Genomic DNA, 16337 nt, shown 5'->3' with positions numbered 1-16337 from the left:
ATTATTTGGTTCAACAGTGAGGGAAATAAAACACTTTAGAAATCAAAGTTAACTTGCCTATAAACTCCTGCTCCAGCACAATGGTGCCTGAAAATTTGAAATATTTGCTACTAGGATATGATTTATATTAAAAAATCCTATGTTTTTAATACAACTCTCAGTCTGCGAATTTATATTATGTTCTGTTCTATTCATCCCAACAACACAATGAAAAATAAAGCACCAACCCAGAATTGTGGTGAAATTCTGGTCTGCTTTTCTTCAGATTTACAAAGGATAGAAGAACATCTTTTATACACTTAAGTGATCTCTTATCATACCACCTTCCTATTCAGCAAGGCTGGTAACCACAGTATTTTCAGGTATTTTGTAAGGATCATTTTGACAGTGATAATTCTTATTTTGGTAAAAAATCCTAACAATTATAATGAAAACAACTTGTTACAGAGTTCAGCACTGTGCCATCAAGGATAACAAATGTCACCATGCTATGTTCTGAAGTACAAAACATGAGCTAAAAGAACAGTCAAAAGGATGTGAGTATAAACATACACGTTTGCAAGGCAACCCAGTGATGGATGAATCTGTTTTAATTTAATTAATGAGCTGTTCACATATCCTATGCATTTCTTCATAGTTCAACTGAGTTCTCAGCTTAAAAGACTTTAGGAATCTTCTTACAGTCAGCTCCTGACTCAGCTCGTGGTCAACATAGCTTCTATAATATCACTAAAACCCATCAACTAATCAGGTACCACTACTTGCTCATTTAGCTAACTTTACACTGCAAGGAGTAATCTGTGGTATTTACCATAAAAGCAAGTAATCTCTGAAGAGCAATTAATTAAAATCCCCCAAACAGAAACATTCTTACTGGCAGAACATAAGAAATGAAGAAATGAAGCTGGCCCACATTATACCCCAGCAGCACAGAGCTGAGTCCTACTTTAGCATGTTTGGGCATCAAACATTATATCGCTTTCAGCCACAGATCCCAATTTCAATAAAGCTAACACTGTTCTGGTTTATATTGTAAACATTATTAAACATGTTTAATATGTAAGTGATATATAGATGTGTTATAAAGTATGGAAATTAAGTGTCCCACAGACCCTTTCCTTAAAGCAATACCCCTGTGTAAAGATTGAACACAAGTGGTCACACACATACATGCCCACTATGCTACAGTCAAGCAGTTACAAATATCTTTTAATCTCACAGTTCAAGCTGTAAGCTTTTTAGGAAGTCTTGGCTCTTCTGCAGACTGTGGGATTTTCAGTGGATCACTTGCAGTCCTGAAGTTTGCTCCTCAATAAAAGGGGACAATGGCACTTACCGTTCCTTTGTAAAATGATTTAAGGTCTATGGCTGCCAACAATGCAATGAACAAAGAACCATCACTACTACTTAAGAGTCTGACATGAACTATAAAATTCAGAACATAAATTAATAGCACATAAAATAAATTGCACTACAAAGTCCAACAGTACATATTTAATAGCAGCCATAGCAGTTCTTGCTCCAGTCAGGATTGCAAAATGACTGCTATACTCTTACTACAACTCTAAGAGAATAGAAAACTTTGAACAACAGAAAAAAAAAAATCTGCAAAAGATCATCCATTTATTCTACAGAACAGTCTTATTGGGCTGCTAAATTCTTAAGCCTTGAAATCAATGGGATTTTTAAGCATCAAACTCTCAAGACAATTTCTTAAAAATAAGCATATCCCACCAACAAAGAGACCATTTTTATACATAAAGAGAAACTATCTGTGCAGCTAACATGTTGACTGGCATGCCTGTGGGAAGTTCTTAAAGTGGAAAAAGAATGTTACAATGCAAAACATCAATGTTCACTTCTCAGTTTTGCAACTTCATTTCATACATAGTTCTTTAAACAAAAACTGGTGATCCTACTTCTCTATGGCATATGGTTCTGTCATAGGTACTGAAAATATTGTAGTCACAGGCACCACAGGAACACAGATAAAGAATAAAGCATGAGAAGAAAGTCAGGAGATGTCACATCTGTCACCCTAAATTGATATCACAGAATCACAGAATGGTTGGGGTTGGAAGGTACCTCTGGACATCATCCAGACCAAAATCCCTGCCACGGCAGGGTCACCTAGAGCAGGTTACACAGAAACACCTCCAGATGGGTTTTGAATGCTTCCAGAGAGGGAGACTCCACAACCTCCCTGGGCACCCTGTGCGAGTGCTCTGCCACCCTCAGTGTGAACAAGTTCTTCCTCATGCTGAGGTGGGCCTCCTTATGTTTTAGTTTATGGCTGTTACTCCTTGCTTGACACCCATCTTTGAGATATTCATATGCATTGATGAGATTCCCTCTCAGTCTCCTCTGTCATAATTCAGCCTCCTTTACGGGATCAATGACTGATCCAGCTGGACATTTGATTTGCCTTGCTGTTTCTCTTCCTCACTTTTAACTCAACTAAATTTCATGCTGTCCAAATATTGTTTGCTCTTTCAGCAACAGACTATTTGCAACTATAAACAAAAAGCAGCATTCAAACAATACTAAGAAAGCATAGTATTGACAAAAGCATTGGCACACAACCCCCAGGTAAGACTAAGAGAACATATTTACTGCTCAGTGCACCAGCACCCGGCACAGGGCAGCACTGGGAGAGTGACAGCACATTGCAGCTTGCTGTGCTCCCCAACTGCCCTTTCAAGACTAAGAGCATTATTATATTACCAGCATGCAAAAACTGGCAGTTCCATATCCTAGAAAAAAATAATTTGTTAATGGTACACAAAAAATTATTAAAGTACTTATACCTTCTTCATAAATATTGTATCACAGGTGCTGTTATTACATATTCTACTTGACTGATGACAATGTATGAAAGGCTTGGATCATGACAGTTGTGCTGAGAGCACAACTGATTCAAGTTACAATAAATTTACAATTCACTGTGTCACTTCCATCTACACATTTCCATCTATTCAGTTTTTGTTTTGACTGGAAAGATTCATAGCAATTACACAGTAGTAGTTTTAATGATGACATTTTGCTCATCAAAAGAGGTAGGATATTTAAGGAGATCACCAGACATTTGATTGCATTTAAAACAATTAACCAATGGGCTTCTTAAAGATTTTTCATGGCACTGCTTCTGAGGCTGACAACCTCAATTTCTTTAACATAAATATATTGATGGTTCCTTCTGTGCAAACAATTAATACAAAAATACAAAACAGACACACACACAACTGTGCCTCTTGATTAGCATTCACACAGAGTCTAGCATTCACACAGAATCTAGCATTCACACAGAATCTTAGAAAGCTGACTTTACATCTTATGGGTGCTGAGCAATCAGCAGAGCAAATGAGAGAAACCACTTATGAGGTAGAGCGTTACAGCATTTCAGGAAAATCTATAAAAATAGAATCAGAAATAATAAGACAGTTGTACCTATGGAAAATAAGTGTGCCAAAGGCACTCTTGCATTTGTAATTTGAACTTAGCTATCACCCAGTTATCACCCATCAGGTTCAAGCCTGGTGCTCTGACACAGTTTACTTATTGCATGTAGAGTGGCAAGAACAAGCATGTAGCTACTTCATGTGGCCCAGAGGTGGTTATTTTTTAGGTAAGACCTCCTCTATCCAGGCAACTCTGCCCTGTGCCTCTTCTCCATGCAAGACAGGCAGCAGGAAACCTTGCAGGATTCACCTACAGGACATGGAGGATTGGGGCAGCTGAAAGCCCTTGTTTCTGAGGAGGTCCAAGGAAAGGGCTGCGAGCAGAAATAAACGGGGCTGGGCACAGGCCAAGTAAGACTCAGCTCACTGAATTTCAAGTGTTTATAGATGTTGCACTGGAGCTAGTCATGTCAGACTCCTTTTAAAACATATACAGAAAACCAGACATTTTAGGGGCACTTAGTTTTTTACTATTTCAGACATTTACTTGAGGATGGTTAAGCCATGCATGCAAGTGAACATTTTTTTCTGCTGCCTAGAAAGCAAGCCTGAAGTGATGAACTGACAGCTATGTTGTGGACACCTATACTTGTTTGGACTACTCCCACCCCTTCTGATTGTAGTTCTTGGCCCATTTCTTTGAAAAATGGTGCCTTTCTAGGGTTCATGTTCTATATTCCACAGTCCCTCTCCAGCTCCTGAAGTCCGGCTGTACCATGTAGGTCTATTCAGAAAAACACAATCTGAGAGAGATGGACTCATGGGATTCCTTGAAGAGCTAAGCAGTGGGAATTACTGGCTGGAAGACTTGTGCTCAAGTCTTTCTAGATGCAACCTTGGGTTTTTTATTTTTGAAATTAAAAATTTATTTTTAAAATTAAACAATACAATATGTCAAATATTCAGTCACCAGCATTTGCACAGAAAAATTTGTCTCTGGACCACAAAGACTTGGACTGGAGAGGAGCTTTTTGCCCTTTACAGAGTGTCCCCTGGCCCAAATCACAAAACTTTAAATGGCATTTTGGTAGCATGCTACAATCTAAAGGTGATTATTGGGAAAAGTCACTCTCCTGGGATTTTGGCCATGGGCAAACTTTGGACCAGAAACTATTGTAAGCCAGACTGGGAGAGTGTGCACCTTGGCTAAAAGGGGATCCCATCAAATTTCTTGACATTGTTCCCACATTGGCTATAAACATAGGTATCTCAATGAAGCAGAGTATGGGGTAAAGGCCTATATGCAGACATGGATCATAAAAATATTTCTTGTGCAAGAATAAATCCAACTGTATTTGCAACTATGTAAATGCTGTTAAAGAAAACTGTGAACTGCTACTCAAAAACATCACATTTTCTCCACCTCCTTCTCAGCACTTTTTCTCCTGGATTCTCCAGTCAATGACAAAGGTTCAACTCCTATGAGCTAATTCCTGATCTCTGACTATAATCCCTGCATATATATATATTTAGTTGCCTGTTCCAACACATGCTAGAGATGTTCCAACACACGCTAGCTCTCTTGCTGTGATATGTACCCAGAGCTGTGAGATTTTCAACATCCAAGGGAAAGTAAGCACAATACAAATACAACTCACTTCTTCCAAACCCAGCTCTTGGGGTGGTTGTGCCTCACAGGGACCATTACTGAGACTCTGGGGACAGGGTTTGGTTACTAGATTGGATCCTGTGTGAGACCTTTCTGAAGTGACCCCTTCACAGTGCAGTGGAGTATCTCTACCTAGGCAGAAGAACCTGGTCCCTAACATGGTATGCCTCTAAGTTAAAAACAAATGATTCCCTCAAAATGTTTTCCTGGTGAATTATTTCTTTGCCAGCAAGAAATACTACTTCAATGGACAACTTTAATTATGCAAAAAGCAAATCAACCCTACCAGTATAAAACCTGGAGGTTTTTTTCTATGCCCCTTGAACATCTTTCCCATTTAATGTTTGGAGTCCAGACTGAAGAAAGCAGATGAGCCTTGTCAAAGAAATCTCCTCACCCTGCCCTGACCATGAACTCTAGAAAAGAGCTGTTCAGACAGAAGATCATTAATAGAAAAACTTTAAAAGACAGAGTAATGGGTCAAACTTATCTACTTTACACATAAATCCTAGGTCACATCTATCCCTAAATAATTCAGTGTTTAAGTCTGGCTATGCTCTGAGGGAGAACACTTTACGCCATCATATCTAATCAAACGGTAGAACTATAAATAAAGCCACCAAGAGCCATGTGAAAGCAAAAATAATGAAAATAGCAACCCTCATATTCCTGCCTGGGAGAGCTTTTGGATATTTTAACATGCTCTGTAAACAGGAAATCCATTTGCACGCACCTGTGTTATGACAACTTGTCAATCTGACAAGTTCTGTTCTGAAACCAGAGAAGTCATCACAAATAAATGTATTCCCAAGACACTGATTCTTTTCCCAAAGACACAAAATCCACTATTAACACACCAGACCAGCACCAGCCTCCCAGACTTTTAGTAGTGTTTCACAGTGATATTTTCCAAGCACCACATAAAATCAAAGGTACCCAGTTAACCCAAGCCTCAAAGGCAGGAACGGTTCTGGGCACCCACCCTATCTTATCTAACCACAAAACTCCTGTGTTTCACAGATCACAGAATTAAAGCAGAAAGACAACTGCCTCCTCTGGGCTTAGCACTGACCTGGCTCGACCCAAAGCAGAGCCAAGCTTCCATCACACAGAGAATTTCTTTAGGATGGCCAGACATCTAGAACTTCTGAGAATTAAAGCATCTCGTTTCTAAGATTCCTGGTAAAGTGAACCTTTTGAAGTGATTAGACACCAGAAACTGAATTTTTGCAATATGAAAAATGGCTGTATGGGTAGAAGAAGTAAACTACATGTGAGTGTCTGTCTGAGAGCACCAAGTATGTCTATAAATATTAAGTAATTTCAAAGCAATTCTCAAGGTAATTTTGAAGATAAAACCACAACAGTTCATTGAATAAATACTGCAGTTTAATCTTTTAGCCTTTTGAATGTCTTAATTCTATGGCACTGCAGTTAAATATTTGTGGACTTCAGTCTGAAAATCTAAACAAATTGTCCAATTTCAGTAAATTCAAGCAAGCTGAGACAGACCTGAGGATACACAGAGGCCACACATACTGAGGTCTAAGTAACTGTACAGAGGTTTGTAAAAAAGTAAACAAAACTTCAGTTTCAGCATTGCACAGTATTTTTATGCTGTACTCAGAGTAAGCCATACCAAATAACAGACATACTTAGCACCTAACACCACCAGAGAAATCAATACAGATATAAACAAACATCACTTTGCACTATTGGACCCCTTCTGGAAGTTATATGGAAATCACTTCTAAAAACTGCTTATTAAAATAAAGAAAAGCTGGCAGAACATTCAAAAGCCTAATGAAAATGATAAAAATATGCCACAGTTGATAGAAAAAAATATTTGTACTTTGACAACATGCCAGTTGTAGAGATCCCATCATCTCTGACTTCCTGGGATTGTTTTTATTCTTTGTCTTTTCTTGGTAATTTGAAGCAAATTTAACATGCAATAACCTGGCTAAAATGGAGTGGTCAAAAATCACTCAAAATTTAATTTTAGTACTTTAAATACTGGTACATGTTCAAAGGAAAAGACAGCGTAAAAATAAAAGGATCAATTCAAATATGAACCTGTAAAATTCTCACTAGACTCTGACTGATTTGCTGAGAAAGCAATCACTTCTGGTATGTTTTGGTGAAAGCCATTCCCAAGCACAGGGAGCAGACGTTTCCAGGGGACAAAAGCCACTGCTCATCAGCCACGTTTATGCATGCAGTGCAGCAGATGCCACTGAAGAGCCAGGCTTTGTACTGAAGAAGAACAAATGAATTGGGTGCCTGAATTCCCCTTTTCCCTTCTCTTTGTGTGTCAGACTGGTTGTTAGGAAGCAAGTTTGGACTAGCAAGTAATATGAGGTGCTTGTTTTCATCTCTTCTATCTTTGTTCTATATTAAGACTTGCCAAAGTGGTTATTACTTATGTTAATTTAATTTATATGCCATCTAAAGTACGAAGAGTACTCTGGGTAATAAAAGTTATACAATCAGAGATCTAATTCCTTTGTCACACAGTTTACATTAAACTGCTGCTCCTTCTCTTCTTGGAAACAAAGTCAGCATGGACTGGCCAATAGCCCTGGGGGCAGAAACACTGCCAGGCTGATGCCTGTGGGTGCAAGGCCAGTGCCTGTCCTTGTTTATCTCTGTCCACTCATGTCCTGCAATGCTGCTGTTTCCTGGATCTCAGCCAGCTGAACCCAAACTCCCTTCTTGATATCTGAAAAGGACTGGAAAAATGCTTTTAGGAGTGTGCCTCAGGTGTGCTCCGACTCTTTCCTATCCATTAGCAAAGCTCCTGCTGGAGAGTTTATGAACCAAGAGGGCTCTGTAAAGCTGGGTGAAAGTTTTCAGCAGAAATTTTTTAAAGAAAAAAAAAGATTCAGCAACACTGAAATGTTTCATGAACTGATACCTCCTCTGACACTGGCAGCATTTTATTTAAAACTGTCATTCATATTTATTCATATTTCAGGAAATACTCAAGCTAAATTTTGTCCTTTCAAGATCAAATAATAAACTTTTAGATTAGAAATAATTTTTCAACTACCTTAATAACTTGCAAAAAATTTATAATTTTTAAAAATTTATATGAAGATTTTTCCATAACTTTACTGAGTTCTGTATATTTCATTACTTATGATATAGAGAATTTGGAGTATCTTAGGGTCATTAGCTGTATTGCAGACTTATATAGCTACCTTATATATGTATACAGCTTTTTAAATAAATGCACTAACACAATCAGCTGCAGTAAAAGCAGCAAGCTTTATTATTATTATCATCAGTATCATCATTATTATTTTCCTTGAAAACATCTCATAAACAACAGTTTTTTGTCCTAGATTAGGTTTATTCCTTTTTATTTGGATTCTGTCACTAATAGTTCTATTCCTAGCCAAAAAAAAATTACTTAAAAACTCTCAAAGCTTATCTGCCCATTCACATGTAAAAGTCCTAATAAGATAAAAATAATGTCTCTAAACCTAATGCTTCTTTGGATTCACTAAATGAAGATTTTTTTAAAACTCAGCCTACCAATATCTTATCATCAAAAGTATGATTTTTTTAAATGTTCTATAAATGAAACAAAAAGAACTCCCACAAAAAACCACAACTCCCCCCCAAAAACCATGCAAACAACAACAAAAAAACCAAAAAACCAACCCCAACTCAAAAAGCCTTCAAGATTTTTAACAAAGTCAGTTTTATATTCTAAAATTTATCAAACTACATAATTTCTTGGCCCTACTGGATTTAGAGATATGATGCCTGTATCTGAAATACTGTGTTGAACAAGCTATCTAAATTTAAAAAAAAAAGAATCAAATTTGATGTTAGATAAGAAAAGGGCTGCTTCTAAAAGGTAAAAAAAAAACAAAAGGTCTATCAAAATTAAACTCAGTCATCTGACTCTAAACAGAGGGCTTTATTCTTCCATGAGAAAGAAGTTAATTCCACAGAGGAAGAGTATTTTTCCTCTGGATGACTACAGGTACTCTAAAACTCTGCAAGTTCCAGAACACAATCTGTGGATCTAATCAGGCAAGAAGCATACAAAAAGTAATAAAATACAAGTTTTAGACTGATATTCTCTTAAAGAGAGGCACTTACACAGAAATTTTTAATGTGAAGGTAGTACAATTTTCTTCCCTCTTGGTAGTCCTTTGGCATCACTCTATTTCCTTTTTCTGTCATAATTTTGGTAACATTTCAACTCTGTGTTTATACTTGCACAAAGTAAAGCTTGTGAACATAGTGTGAATCAGATAAGAAAGCAAATAAAAATCTTCTTTAAACAGAGCTCAGTTAAATATAGCCAGAACTTTTAGTAGGCCTTTTTCTAAGGCCTTTCATAAGAAAATACAATGTAAACATAGCAGTGAAGCTACACTTATTAAATACATTTGGCATATTTTGAAATTATACAAGACATGCATGACATAGTTTAGGCATAATAAAGATTATACTTTTGGAAAGCTATAAATTTTCCTAAACCCCATGCTACTAACATATTGGAAATAGCCCTAAGAACAGTTATTGCTGCAGTTATATCTGTTTTTAAAAATCTAGGGAGAAGTTGCAAATACAAAAGCAGAGCAATACTTTTGAGTACAAGTCAGGCAACCACATAACAGGAGAAAAAGTCACAATTTGCATTTCAGGAACAAGGAAAAGAACCACATGTAGCACCAATTCAGCAGAGCAGTGGACTTTGAAAATACTAGCCCTTATTAGGAAATCTTTTGGAAGATGAGTAACTGGAACTGAACTGTGTTTCTATTAAGGGTAGTGAATTCCTCAGCAAGACTGCAACAGTAAATAAAAGAGAGCATGCTTACATTCACTCAGAGCTTCAAAGAATTGAGTATCATTACTAGAAAAAAAAGAATTCCTCTTATGAAAAAAATCAGGTATTTTTCTTTTTGTTTAAACTATTCTTCATCTGTTTGCTCATTACCCTTCTCTTCTTCCCCACCCCTTGCTGCAGAAATATTTGGGCATAGGAGCAACTCAGGATTTTTCTGGGCCCAGGGTTGCTCTTTCCTCTTGGGTGTCAGGTGCAGAGCCCAGATCCTGTCACCATCCCTAAGGCACCATGACCATCCCTGCTGCTCACTAAAGACTTTTTTAGGTTGGCTGAAAACATAAATCCTTCTACATGTCAATCTCCCTACATTCTTTTTGTGCAACAGAACCATTATCCTCATAGATCATCACAGCTATGCAGAGCAAGCTCTCAGGGGCTGCTCTGGCAAAAAACCAACCCAGATAGGGAAGACTGTCACAGAGGTAATACTGAACAGACAAGCAAGGCTAACGAGGGAGCTGCAGGACAGACCACCACACTTCTGCTAGGCTGCTGAAATCTACTTTTCAAGTACACAGACTCTAAAGTTAAGAAAAAGATTTTGAAACCCTACTCACTTAAGATAACAAAACAGAGACAGCTGTAGGTAAGGAAGCTCATGTGTAAATATGAAGCATTCTTGCAAAGATCAATGCCCAGCACAAGCAGACACTTGGAAATGCTCCTCTGAGAAAACAGAGAACAACATGTGAATTGCAGTAGAGAAGGTTAACCCTGTGAGGTAACTCTAAAGCTGTAAGATGTTAATTCTCATGTTAATTCTGAATTCCAAGCTAATTTTCTGAATCTGCCATTAGAAAATCTGATATCTTGTAGCATTCCCCTTGGATGAACAAGAGATGGCAATACAAAAAAGTATTATCAGAAAAGAAATCCTGTGAAAACAGCAAAAGTGTATTATGCTAGATAAGAAACAAACAACAAGAAAAAAAGGCTCTTTCCCTATTGTGCTAAATGCTCTGAGAGGTTTAAGATACTTTTCTGACTGTTAGAAACTTCATTGTAATTTTGATACAAATATAAAATTTATTTGTAACCAATTTATACCTATTTGTTATTATAGCAGTTTCTGATAGTGCTGTCCTTCAGATTCAAGAACTCTTCTGCATTTTTTTCCATCTGCAAATTTTAATTACTCATTCCAAAAGGAATGAACTTGCAATCTGAACTGTCACAGCTTTTTTTCACTCAGCTTATTCTGCGAACATTTTGTAATCCAGTGAGTGCTACTCAGAAAAACTACGCTACCCCCAAGTTCATCTGTCACTGAATGCCAGAATGTTCACAGAACAAGCTGAGTTGGAAGGGACCCACAAGGATCATGGAGTCTAACTCATGGCCCAGCACAGGACCATCCCCAAGAGTCCTTCCCCTAGATTACCAGAACTGACATACTTTCTAAATCACTGTCATCATCATATTCTAGCAGCATAAACACTAGCTCTCAATAAAATATCAACAAAATCTGCCTGTGGGTTTTGTCTTTAAATTCAACTAACAGACATTCTCTGGCTTGTTTTAATAAATCCAGTTGATGCCTCCCTCCTTGCCGGTTTCTTCCTGACATCCAGTATTCCTTACCAAGTCCCATGCTTTCTATCCAGTCAAATAATAAGAGATGATTTATTGCATTCTAAATAAAGCAATTCTAAAAAAAGTAATTGTAAACTTTTGTATAGCACTTATTTCTTATCAAATAAGCACAATTTCTTTCACTACAGCAATAAAAAAATAGTCACATTATGAATGAGGTAAAAGAATCATGGTTAGAAATGCATCCTTGTCATTCAATCAATCAATCAATCAATCTGAATGTCCGGGGAAAAAAAAGCCTGACCACTGCATGAAAAGGTTTCCACAACCCTTGTAAAAAAGAATTATGCAAAGAAGCAATGGTGTTCTTAAGAAAGACAACAAACAAACCATCCTTATGCCAAAGGCCTTTGCCCTCCAGCATATTTTATTTCTTATTTATTATCTGCTTTTTCTGTCCATACCATCTAGACCGGTAGGAAATCCCTCATTTTACCATAAAATTACTACAAGAATGGACAGAAAAATAGTGCTACCAGCATTTCCAAACAAAAAAAAGACTGAGAAAATTAACAACAGAGTAACAGACTGGGGAGGTGGGGGTGGGAATGTGTGGTTTTGGTTTTTGATTGTTTTGTTGGTTTATTTGTTTGGTTTTGGTTTTTGGGTTGGGTTTTGTTTGTTTGGGTTGGGTTTTGGGGTTTTTTTGTTTGTTTGTTTTGTTTTGTCTTTAATGGCAGTGTCTACTCTGAAATTAGGTACCCTGAGCCTGGAAGGCTCAATTTAAGCATTGCTTTCCTTGTTTCCCAAGCAAGGTTTTTTTTGCACAACATAGGGGTGCTTGTTAACAGTCACTAAGTACCTCCAGTGAACCATCATAGTCTCCATCAACAGAGGAATGGATGAGGTTTTCTTTAAGCTGCAGAGAGCTCACAAAACCAGCATGGATATACTGTGGGATGCATGACTATCAGAACTTTACTGCTCAGTGACAATTTCCTGACTTAGAGGATGCAATCTTATCTGAAATTGGGAATTTGGAGCTTAATTCAAAAGAATACAGAAGCCACTTCTTTATAGGGCAAATTACAGAAAATGACAGAAAAATATACTTTAGCAGGAAATTCTAGTTTTTATATAGGGAAATATGTTCTAAGATACTGTTTTTGTTCAGGTTGCAAGTTACTTCCTGAGGGAAGCAGAAAAATACTTCAATTCCTTCCAAGTATCCAGTTCAGAGACACACATAAGTGAAGAGAATTTTTCTTCATTCTGTTTTCACCTTGTGACAACACTTGATTTCAGCTGTGCTTCATGGTATGTAATCTGTCTTTCAAACATTAATGCCTATGGGCTTCATTTCAGGTTGTTGATGTTGAACTTCACCAACAGAAGATGGAAAGCAAATAACTTTGGTTCTTACACAGAAAGATTTCATTGTGGTTCACACCATAAACATGGCAAGGTAATGTTCATTTAGAAAATTGACCTGGTATCAGTGTAATGTCAAAATAGAAATGCTGCCCATTCTTCTAAGCTCCTTAGCTCTTCTTCTCTGCATCTCTTCCACTCTCATCTGTGTCAAAATAGTTGCAAGCCACTGCTGGCACTCAAAGAGAAGAAAAGTGAGCTTCTACAAAGAAGAAAGATGATCATTCTGAAAGATGATCTTTCTGAAGCATTATCTGCTGACCAGGGGGTAGAAAGAAAAAGGGAGGTATTCTTTTGCTTTCTAAGACACATGTCTGCACGTACCAAGAGAACTGAGAGGGATCCAGGGATGGGAATACTTCCTTTTATCTGAGATTAAGGCTTTCCTTCTCTCCAGAACTCATTGTACTGATGATACCCCTCCTGTTGCCTCTATCCACTTCAAAATGCATTATTATGTCTCTATATATGGTACAAATTCTGTGATAAATTTTTTCCTTCCTATTACAGAAGTTTTCACCTCATTCAAAACAAACCTAGAACCCCAAATCACAATGTGGTATGACCAATACTGGCCTCAGTCATTCATTGATATGGAAACTACAAGGCAAGATTGTAGAAGGGAGTAGTGTTGTAATACAAAATCAAGAAAACTGAGGACGATTTCTTATTCTAATATAGTTTCCTATAATTTTCCCGTGATTTAAAGTTTAGTTTGCCATATTCAGAAAATTGGTAGTTTTATATTTATTCTGTATATGCGTATATATTTATTTACCAAAATAAGACAAACAAAGAAAGCTAGAAAAGTTGGATTACAGCTAAAATGGTTATGTATGCCTGGAGCTATTTTCAATTTTCTGTGGTCATCTTGGGAGTTTTGCTTCTTTTTTGTTCCCTTTTCCTTTTCTTCTTTGTTACTGTGATAACATAAGAAGAGCTGGATTTTCATTAGGAATATTGTCAGAAGATTAAAAGCTTTTCTGGTGAACTGATCCAATTTGTGGGCACAATGAACAAATACATAGTAAGTGGGGATTTCACAGAACAGTTACTACAAGTATTATGAAATCTTAAACATAAAAGGAAGGTGCAGAAAAAATACATAATTTCATTGCAGATTTACATAAAAATAGAAACCAATTCTTTCACTGACCACCTATAAGGCACAGATCCTGAATAAATATTTTCCAACAGCATGGAACAGGGTGTGTAAAATAATGGTTACTGGTCCTTCTAATTTCAACATGCAAGGATCTGCTCCATATGTGCAAAGAAATCCATGGGTGTATGTGTAGACACAAACACGCACAGGCTCACACACACACACTCCTTGTTCAGCTGCATAGAAAATAAAATCTTATCAATAATAGCTACCCTGCAGCAGCTCCATACACACCACTTCTGTTTTTATATAACATTAGGCCCATGCAGTATGTTAAAAGGATGAATTATCTACAATAAGTCAAATGCAGCCCCTTTTGACCATTTCTTCAAGTGAAAAAAGTGAGATAGTAATAAACTTTACTGGCTTTGAAGACAGCAGTAAACTAAAATTTCAGATCTACTCAATCCATAAGAATATAGAACTTATGTTTTTCAAAAAAATCTGCCTTTTTTATTTCTGATCTTCTATTTTGAGTTTTCAGAAACAAATAACTATCTTTGTCATGCTTCGCTTACTTATAATCATGCAAGTCATAGAAATAAAACCTGAACAACCTATGGAGGCTACACATCTACTTCTATATTTCCTTTAAAATACATATACTACATCAACAGCACACCTCCAGTTCCTGAAAATCTGTCCCAAAAGTTCCTACTTGATACCACTTTCAGAGGCCCATAAATTTTCACATCAGTTCCAAAACTTCAGACCTTAACTATGAGAAATAGTTTTCACATAAAAAATTTTAAAGAAATAACCAGTATACATTATATTGTCATAACAGAAATTTTCTTTAATTCTCAATAGTGGAGACCTTAGTAAGTTGCACAACACATTAAAATGAAATAGACGTTTTTATGTTTCTCCTCTCATCTTGTATAATATAGGAAGGAAGGGATGTGGGTCCCTGATTTAGAACATGAGCACTTAACCTCTAACAATGTCATTTGGAAAGTCTATCAAGCCTAATGTACATATTGTTCTAAAAAAATGCATTAATTTAATTCACTGATTTTTGACAAAACTCAAAATTAGTGACTGACAAAAAGTGACACATTTTTATTTGCTCTGATTATGCCATAGAGAATACTCTTAGCCTGAGTCAAAACAAGGTAAAGATGAATCTGAACTGTTTTACAATCATGAATAATACATAATCATGTTTTTCATATTTGATTTGCTCTTTGAGTTTCAGGAAAACGTTAGAAGTTCCATTCCTTGCAAAATTCCTATTGTTTTGAAATCTACACCAAGCAAAACTTGGAGAGCTATAGTACTTTTCTACAAAGATTAGAAAAATATGAGCTTTAAATAGAATATACTGAGAAGTGCTTGGATGTCACAGCTTAGATTTTAAGTGGATTAAAATATCAACGTAGGAATCCTTTCTACGTGACAACACCACTTTTTATTACTTACAGAGTACACCATTGATTCTGATACATCTAAAATAGCATCTTACTGTGTGCAACTATCTATATTCCAGTCTCATATTTAGTCACTGGGCATTCTTGAACAACATATTATTAATTACAGTTCTGGGCTTCAAATACATCAGTTTCATTTATCATTTGGTTCAACTGCATGATTATATACTGGCTGAAAATTCATGAGTAGTGCAGAGAAATATAACAATCTTCTTGCTGTAGCTGACCAAGTTTTAATTGTGAATAGATCAATTCTGCTGCTCATCTGGCGATCAAAGAAAACCAGATGATCAGGATGACCAGGGGAAAGGGGGGAAACATTTGATGACATAAATAAACAATATTGTTACTTACCTTACTTTAGATACCCTGACTATGTGAGAGGAAAGCTGAAATATGAGTGCATTGCATGGTAGGCTGAAGCTTTTCCTCTTTGTTTTCCCCCTCTTAGTAAGAAAGGACCCTTAGGGTCAGGTCCTGCTCCCAACAAAGACAAAAGCAGAAGTCTTCACTGGAGTTCAGGAGCAGGACAGGGACTTTAAAACATTCTTCTTCCCTTTTTTATCTTTCTGTATGGGCTTTTGTTCCTGGAGGCTATGCTGATATGAAGCTTTTAAGATTTTTGGAGTCACAATAAAGAGTTGGAAGACTTATTCTCCAAATGAAGCATCACGTTGTCAGCTAATTTATCTGAAATCACTGACCCCAACTTGCCAGCATTACAAAAAAAAAAAACTGGATTAACTCTCAACTTAAAAAACAAAAGTAATTTTTAAAAATGTATTTTATGCCACTACAGGTACAACCTCTGATTCAAGCTGCATAACTGCCATTCATT

General features: G+C 36.7%; 1 protein-coding gene across 31 annotated transcripts in view; it reads right to left on the bottom strand.

The window, feature by feature from the left end:
- Window positions 1–16337, bottom strand: part of RIMS1 (regulating synaptic membrane exocytosis 1) — a 305676-nt gene that overhangs the window by 23668 nt on the left and 265671 nt on the right. The window lies entirely within an intron of this gene.

Source organism: Zonotrichia leucophrys, chromosome 3 (assembly GCF_028769735.1).
Source record: "Zonotrichia leucophrys gambelii isolate GWCS_2022_RI chromosome 3, RI_Zleu_2.0, whole genome shotgun sequence".
Lineage (NCBI taxonomy): Eukaryota > Metazoa > Chordata > Aves > Passeriformes > Passerellidae > Zonotrichia > Zonotrichia leucophrys.
This window is presented reverse-complemented; position numbering and strand designations above follow the sequence as displayed.